Raw genomic sequence first — 9,128 nt, 5'->3', positions numbered from 1 at the left:
ATTGTGGGGGGCAGGTTGTTCTGTGTGTGTGTGTGTGTGTGTGTGTGTGTGTGTGTGTGTGTGTGTGTGTCTGCATGGTATCTTATATCTTAATGCTTCATTGGGTCAATGTGCTATTTGGAGAAACAAAACCCAGTCTTCCTTCCTAGAACTCCTCTTACCCTCACTTCCCTTTTCAGAATTACTGCTACCATGCAAGCTCCCCATCCTCCAGTCATTCATTTCTCCTCAGTAGAAATGTCCTTCCTTGTACAGTTTTTCTATGGATTTAGCACTCCCACCCCTCTACTTAACTGGCAACAGTACCATCAGGACTGGGAAACTCAAAGAGAGGAAAAGCCACAAATTCTGCTCTGCTAAAATAGGCTAATGAAAAAGATTATTTAATTTGCATGTAGTTAGTTAGCTGCTTTTGCCAAATACTGAATTTCAGGATAATATTCCAAAGCACATAAAAAAATGTATAATGACATACTTTTAGTAATTAAAATGTTTGCCATAAAAACAATTCTGTTATTAAGGACTATTTTAAAAAGGTGAAATTATTTTCTACTATGTTATTTATAAAACTATATTTTTCTTTGCCTCTCATTTAAAATTACAATTTTCTTATTGCAGGAAATTTAGGAAACTAAAACATTTCAAGAAGAGCCCTGGGTTTTTTTTGTTGTTGTTGTTGTTTTTTAGTTTTTTGTTTTGGTTTTTTGAGACAGAGTCTCACCATGTAGTTGAGACTGACCTGGAACTCACTATGTAACCCAGGGTGGTCTCAAACTCACAGTGATCCTCCTGCCTCAGCCTCCCAAGTGCTGGGTTTATAGGCATGAGCCACCATGCCCAGCTGCCCTATTTGTTTTGATGCCTCCTTTCCTTCCTTCCTTTCCCTTTCTCTCACTTTTTCTTTTTCTTTTAATTCCATTAACTTTTATATTATTAAAGTTTCAGTTGTTAGAAATAGTTATCAGTGTCCATTAGGACTGTTTTAATGTGTCTAGTGCTCCAGCTCAAGTAATTTTTTTTTTGTACCAGGGATTGAACTCAGGACCTTGCATTTGCAAGGCAGGAGATGGAACCACTGAGTTAAATTCCTGGCCTCAAGTAATCTTTTAATATGTCTTAGGGTAAAAAAATCAAAAAAACTTCTTATATTCTCTCACTTTTCCCAGCTGGCACAGATTCATGTATTCTTTGACATAACACAAGAAATAATTTTAAAACATTTTCTCTGGAGAAATACAGCAAAGTAATTCAGACCTACTATAGATGAATATAATCAGGTAAATCATAAATGCAAAAAAATATAGAAAAGTAACATTTACCAGGTGCTTTCTATATGCCAAGCAGTGTACTAGGAGTTTCATATATATCATGCTTGATTACATATGTTACTTTGCTTAATCTTCACTACATTTTTTGCCCAAGTCATAGAGGTGAAAAAAAAAACAGACTAAAAACAAATTATAAGCTAGGCATAGTGGCATACACCTGTAACCCAGAATTCTAGGAAGCTGAGGCGGAAGGATTGAAAGTTTGAGTCCAGCCTGGATAATTTAGCAACTTAGTGAGACCCTATCACAAAATAAAAACTAAGCAAGGGTTAAGGATATAGCTCAGTGTGAAGACTGTGGGTACAATCTCTAGTACCAGAAAAAATTACAGCAATGTGCACTTAATTTTTAGCATAAAAATGAACAAACAAACAGATGCATATATGAAAACAAAAGACCCTGGTAACTCTGAAATAATCCTTCCTAAAACTAAGAGGAAAAATGTAAATTAGTCTAAATTCCTAGTTCAACTGGGAGTTGCTGCTTTTAGATTTTTAGAAATTTGATCTTGCTTGGGCTTCTTTTAAAGCCCTTAGTCAGACTTTGAGATTAGGTCTGGTTTGTGTAGCTGAACAAGCATCCTCTAGGAAGTGCAGAATCTGGGAGATTCACTAATTTTGGATAGCATCTGTGAGTCTTTTCTACTTCTAATCTTCTACAGAAGGGCTTTACCAGTTAACTGGGGCAAAATAGAAATGTATGGAAGAAGCATCAGCTGGGATTCTATTGCAGAGGTATGTGCCACTATGCCCAACTTCATAAATTTTTATATATATTGAAATTTGTACTATTGCCCTAGGCAACAAAAGTTTAATATAGTTTTCCCTGTGTGCAAAAGTTTTACCCAATGTTTTATAAGAAATAATTTTAAACATAAAGCAAAGTTGAAGGAGTTTTATAGTGAATAATACAATTTAATTTAGAGGACATTTAAAAGGAAAATCCTATACTCCCCAGGCTGACATTATCTATCTCTTATTTATTCCCATCAAAAAATAAAATGGGCTGATCTGGCTGTTCATAGCATATAGAACTTACCTTTAGGCTAGTGATCAAATTTCTTGATAAATCTAAGGATCGGAGATTTTTAAAATTTCTGAAGGCATTACCAATAGAATGGATTTTTCCAGCATAAGATCCCTGCAATGAAAGAGACTCCACCAGTTCTGAAAAGAGATCATCAGTAGATATATTACGATTCTCTGCTTGGATAAATAGCAGCATCAGTGAAAGTAGCCTTCCTTCCTCCTATAACCCATCTGTGAAAGGCTTATCTGAGGCTCATAAATCATATCTCTTTTTTAGAGGAACAATATGGTCTAATGCAATGATACCAAGCTTCAGTTTTATAAGCCCTTGGGCTTCTCTAATTACCCTGAAAGATGCAGTACAAGACCCCAAAAGTTCCCAAAACAAAATAGAAAAAAAAAAAATCCAGCAGTCCAACTGTTAAAATTTAGCCCTATAGAAAACACAAAGTTTTGCCAGGATATACAGGATATATAATAGATGGCACAAGGATATCAACTCTGGGAAGGTTTAAAAGTGGAAGAAAATGGGCTAGGAATGCAGCTCAGCAGGGCACTGCCTGCCTGGCAAATGTAAGGCCCTGAGTTCAATTCCCGGTACAGAAAAATAAAAAGATGGAAGAAAGCAAGTAAACAAGAGAAAACTATCAAAGGGCTCCTTTAGCAGAAGAGTGGAACTAAGAGATGGATTAAATAACAGTGAATTGATTCAAAGAACTATGTCCTAGATCTGAAACCACGTACATACAAGTCACTTAGATTTTGTGCATCAGGTTCCTCATCTATAAAATAAAGGTAATAACAGTATTTAACTCATAAGGTGATCTTAGAACAGTCACTAGCCTGGCACGTGCCTGTAATCTCAACACTTTTTCTTTTCTTTTTGTACCGGGGATAGAACTCGGGACCTTGCACTTGCGAGGCAGGCAGTAGTATCACTGAACTAAATCCCTGGAAATCTCAACACTCTTGAGAGACTGAGGCAGGAGGATAACAAGTTCAAGCTCAGCCTGGGCAATTTGGCATAATAGTGTGACCCTGCTTCAAAATTTTAAAAGGCCGGGGATATAGCTCAGTGTGAAGGCTCTGGGTTTAATTCCCAGTACCAGGGAGGAAAAACAAACAAACAATCAAACAATGCCTATAGGCTGATAATGTAGTTCAATAGTGGAGCATAAGGCACTGGGTTCCATCTTTAGCACTGGTGGGGAAAAACACAGAAAAAGAAAGAATAGTGCCTAAAGAATGAGATATATTTATAGATGCTTATATCAGCCCCTTCTTTCTTTTTTAAAACATTGAAACAGTCTCATTGAGTTGTCCAGCCTGTGCTCAAAATCACAGTTCTCTTGCCTCAGCCTCCCAGAGTGTTGGATTAGTGGCCTGCATCACCATGCCCAGTTTCAGTGAAATTTCTAACAGCACTGAACAGAGAATACTCTCAAAATTGACAACAAAAGCTCTCTGGCAGGTTTGTTAGGTCAAAATGAGAATAGCAACCAAAACTAGAAAGGAATTCTTCAGAATCCAATTTGTGGGTGACCACCAGAGAATTACACTGAAATAAAAATCTTAGGGTGCTATAGTAATATGGACCCCATAAACTGTTAAAAGTCATAAACTGAAGATTCTGTTAAATACAACCCATGGTTGGATGAAATTAGTGAGAGCAGAATTACAATGAATGGAACTGGGAGAATGGGACAGAAGGAATAAGAGGGTCTTAATACAGGTTGGGGAGGGAAGCAGAGATGGCGGATCTCAGGAAGCATAAAGTTGTATTTTTCAGTACTTTGTACAACAGAAGAGGGAGATTCAAAACCCTAAGAACAGAAATTATTCACACCCACCCTTCCCATCTAAACATATAGAAAAACTTACTGCACTTAAAGTGCCACAGAAATGGACTACTGTCAAATCTTATATGACGGTTATTATAAGCAAAAAGAAAAGGGAATATAATAACATCATTAAAGAATGAAAGCACTGCAGTAGATTTTTTGCAGATGGGAAAACGATTTAGGGATGGTGGAAGAAAGAAGGGAGGGGAAGGCAAAGGGAAGTAAAAGGACTAAGATGTGATACGTATATGTACTGACTCCCATGATGAATGTATTCATTATGTATCACAAATACACTAATAAAAAAGAATGAAAGAACTCAAGAAGGATTCATCCACAAAACAAATGAAGACATCATAACAATGCAGTGGCTCTCAAAGTGTGGTCCTCAGAGCCTTACCTATGTCCCCTTACATATATAGGGGCTCTTAAAATCAAAACTATGTATTAAAAATTGTTTTCACAATAATACAAAGACATTAATTGCCTTTGGTACCATGTTGAAATTTGTACTTATGATACAAAGCAAAACCTACTGGCCCCTTAGAATGAATCAAGGCAGTAATATCAAACTTCACTAATAGTCATTACATTCTTTACCACTATACATTTGTAGTTTTCTTTTAAAGCCAGTTACACGTAAGGATACCTTAATAAAGTAGTATCAATGATTAATTTTATTAACTTTTGACCTTTGAGTATAGTATGTCCCCAATTTATGAACAAATTCCATTCCAGGAGAATGTTCCTAAGTCAGATTCATTTGTAAGTCCAACAAAGTGAGTCATACACATCTCTGACACAAATACACAATGTAAAACATTTAAAAACCAAACCTCCACATCAACACTGCTTTTCCACTTGCTTCCAGATATCCTGGGCTCTGATTGAGCACTGTACTACTACTGTGTACTATTGTACTATACAGTAAGCACACAGTAGTACAACTGTGACAATGTCCAGCACACGTGTGAGCTACTTCCACAGTTTGCTTGTATCTATGTAATGTGAGGTCCATTGGTATCTGTGAAAGTTCACAACTCAAATGTATGTAAATGGAAATTACAGTACATGTCTTTTGTATTATGTGATTAAATGGAAATTATGTATGAAATATTTCTGATACATACTCAACAATGATGGATACTTTGCAGGAAAGCACTTGTGTGCTTGAGTTACAAGCTGAACTAGCCACTTTTTAATGAAACATCTTTGTTACTTGGGAAAAAAATCTGATGAACTATGGTTATTCTGACTTGAATATTTTCTTGAAAATAAAGTGAACCGGTCACTTTAGATAAACAATCGATAGTCATCGTTGTCAATTATAACATTTCAGTTTCCAAGAAAAAATTAGAATCTGGGGGACTAAAGATGTGGCTCAGGGGTAGAGCATGTGCTCAGCATGTACAAGGGCCTGAGTTTGATCCCCTGCACCAAAATACATACATAAATTATAATTTTGGAAATTTGTATCTGCCGCCATGATTTTGACAGCTTCCTAACACTTAAAGATTTTTTTTGAGATTGATGACAGTATTAATAATGTTTTTAGATCTTATATATTGAAAGTTGCCAATACTTAGAAACTACATAATTCAAATGACCAATGCATGATGTTATAAACTGGGCACCAGTAAAGTATCCCCCCCCTTACAGTAATGAGAATTTAACCCAGAGACTTCATTTGCAGTGACCTACATCCTCAACACTTTTTAAGATAGGATCTCACTGAGTCATTAAATTGCTCAGGCTGGGCTCAAACTTGTAATGCTCCTGCCTCAGCTTCCCAGAAGACTGGAATTACAGGCATGTGCCACCACACCCAGCTAAAATACCCAAGATATACCAATGGCTTGTAACAGAGTACAAAAGGCTCATTTTGCTCATTTAAGTCCATGCACAATTTAAATATGTGTGCACACACACGTGTGTGTGTGTGTGTGTTAGTGAGGGTTGAACACTAGGCAAATGCTCTACCACTGAGCTACATCCCAGCATTTATTTATTTATTTATTTATAGCATCATCTCCATGTTAGCCTTGAAATCACTGTGGAGCCCAGGATGGCCTGGAATTTCCAATTCTCCTGCCTCTGCCTCCTGAGTAGATAAGATAAAAGGCATGAGCCATCACACCCAGCTTACACAATGAAATTTTAAGTAACTACTCCTTGTCCAGTTTTCATATCTTATTTAAGAATGTCCACAATCCTGTTAAAGACTGTTAAAATATTCTTCTTTTCAAACTACATATCTGTATGAGGCCAGATTTTTTTCCATATTTTTCATCTTTTTTTGAGAGACAGGGTCTTGCTATGAGACAGGAGCATTACAAGTTTGAGCCCAGCCTGAGCAACTTAATGACTATCTTCAACCTGTCATGAGGCTGGCCTTGAAATCATGAAAATCCTCCTGCCTCAGATTCCTGAGTGCTGTAACTACAGGCATGCACCACCACACCTGGCTTGTTCCATGCATTTCAAACAAAGATTGTATTATAACAGGTTGAAGACAGAAGCAAATATGTAAATCTGTCTGAACAAGATATTAAAGATATTTATAAGAATACAAATCAATGATACGATACTCTGCTATTTTTTATTTCAGAAAATATAGTTTTCATATTGTTAATATATAATGGGCATATTATGGCTTATCTTAGTTAATATATAATGGGAAATTAAATTATTTAAATATGTATTTTAATCAAATAATAAATGTTTCTTATTTTCCTCAGTTTTAATTTCCATATGCTAAATATTAGGAGACATAGTCCACATTGACACATGTTCTTGGGTGTCCTCAATATTTTTTAATAGGTAAAGGCATCTTAAGACCAAAAAAATTTAAGAATTGCTCAAAAATGTAAATTAAAATTAGGAAAATTCAGAAGATGATTGGAAAGGAAAAGAAGATTTAAAAAGTGGAGGCAACAGTACTCAAGAAATAATACAAATAAATATAAAAGATTATTTCACAAATGAAGACTGAAGAATGAAAGCAAGAAAAAAATAATAGAACAATTTCACTTCTTGGTATATTTTAAATCTAAAAGAATTGAAAGCAAGAACAGAATATACATAAAATGATCTTATTTATCCTTCAAAAGGAACAAATTTAGAGACCTAGTGAGACACTTTCTAAAAATATTTTTTTAAGTGCTAGGGCTGTAGCTCAGTGTGAAGGCTCTAGGTTCAATCCTCAGGATACACACATACAAAGACAGAAGAAAGAAGATAGAAGGAACAAGAGGAGGAGGAAAAAATTCTGATACCTGCAATAACATGGATGAGGTGTGAAGACTTTATGCTAAGTGAAATAAGAGACACACAAAAAGGACAAATATTGTATGATTCTATTAATACAAGGCACCTGCAATGCTTTAAATCTAAAATGTTTCCCCAAAGTCTCATGTTTTTGGAAAGTGACTGAATCGTGGAGGTGTTATACTCACCAATGGATTCATCTATTGATGAGTTCAGTAGCTAAATGAACTATTGAGAGGAGGGGTTGATTGGAGGTGGGTCCCTAGGGTATGATCTGGAAGGGTATATTCTTGTTTCCATTTCTTCCTTTTCTATCTGCTTCCCAGATGCCATGGGGTGAGAAGCATCCCTCCTACAATCCCACACTATTTCTCTCTTGGAGCTAGCCAACCATAGATTGAATCCACTGGAAACTATGAGCCTAATAATCTTCTTTTAAATTGTGGGTTTCAGGTGTTTTGTCCCATGGATGGTGTCATAGTTATGTTTTCTCACTGCTGAGAAAAAAAATACCTGACATCCAAAGTTAAAGGAGGAAAGATTTACTTAGCTCACAGTTGTAGAGGTTTTAGTTCATAGCTGACTGGCTCCAAAGCAGGGAAGCATGGCACAGGGGCACAGCAGAAGAGAAACAGTTCATGGTGGAGCAGGCAGAAGGCAGCAAGCAGTAAGCCTGAAGCACCCTTTTATCCCTTCCAAGCTACACTTTTATGGCTTATGTCTAGAGGTCCCCTGAAAGCCTCATATGGTTATAGGTGGGGCTTTTCAGAAGAGGCTGAATCTAGAGGGTGTGATGCTGGTATTAAATGTGTATAGTTACTAAATTAGTCCACTGATTGCTTTGGCATAGTTCTGCATATGAATAATGGGAAGGCCCACCCTGGGTGTGAGTGCTATCCACCCTAAGAGTATGCAGCCTGGATAGACTATAAGGGACAGAAAGGGGGTTGCTCTTGTCACTTACTCCTTCACTACTTGCTTTCTGCTTTCTACAAACTTTCTCCTCTACAGTGCCCCTCTGCTATGCAATCCTGCCTTGGAACCAGCTGAAACCTCTACAAACTGTAAACTACAATAAACTTCTCCTCCTTTAACTTTAGATGTTGGGCATTTTGTCTCAGCAACATGAAAATAACTAAAACACAGACACTTAATCCCAGCATCATACTCCCTAGATCTATCTACCTCTGAAAAGCTCCACCCATGATCACATGAAGCTTTGGGGGACAGTTAGATACAAGCTGTAAGAGATGCAAAAGTAACTAATATAGAAGCTAGAGTAGTCAAATTCATAGGGATAGAAAGAGGAATGGTAATTGCTAGGGGTTGAGAGTAGTATGGAATGGAGAACTATTATTAAATGTGTTCAGAGTTTCAGTTTGGGAAGATGAAAACATTCTGGAGATAGATGATAGTGATGGTTGCACAGCAGTGTGCTTAACATCAATGAACTGGACACTTAAAATGTGGGTTAAAATGGTAAATTTTATGTTATGTATATCTTATCACAATTTTTTTTAAAAAATAGAGAATACCTTAAGAGCATGATATGGGAATGAAGATTTTTTAAAATATATTTAAAATAGGGCTGGGGATGTAGCTCAGCACCTGCCTGGCAAGCTCAAGGTTTTCAGTTTGATCCCCAGTATTAATATATATATTAT

Source organism: Fukomys damarensis, unplaced genomic scaffold (genome assembly GCF_012274545.1).
Source record: "Fukomys damarensis isolate Sample0158 unplaced genomic scaffold, DMR_v1.0_HiC HiC_scaffold_32, whole genome shotgun sequence".
NCBI classification, from domain to species: Eukaryota; Metazoa; Chordata; class Mammalia; order Rodentia; family Bathyergidae; genus Fukomys; species Fukomys damarensis.
Note: the sequence above shows the minus strand (reverse complement) of the source record.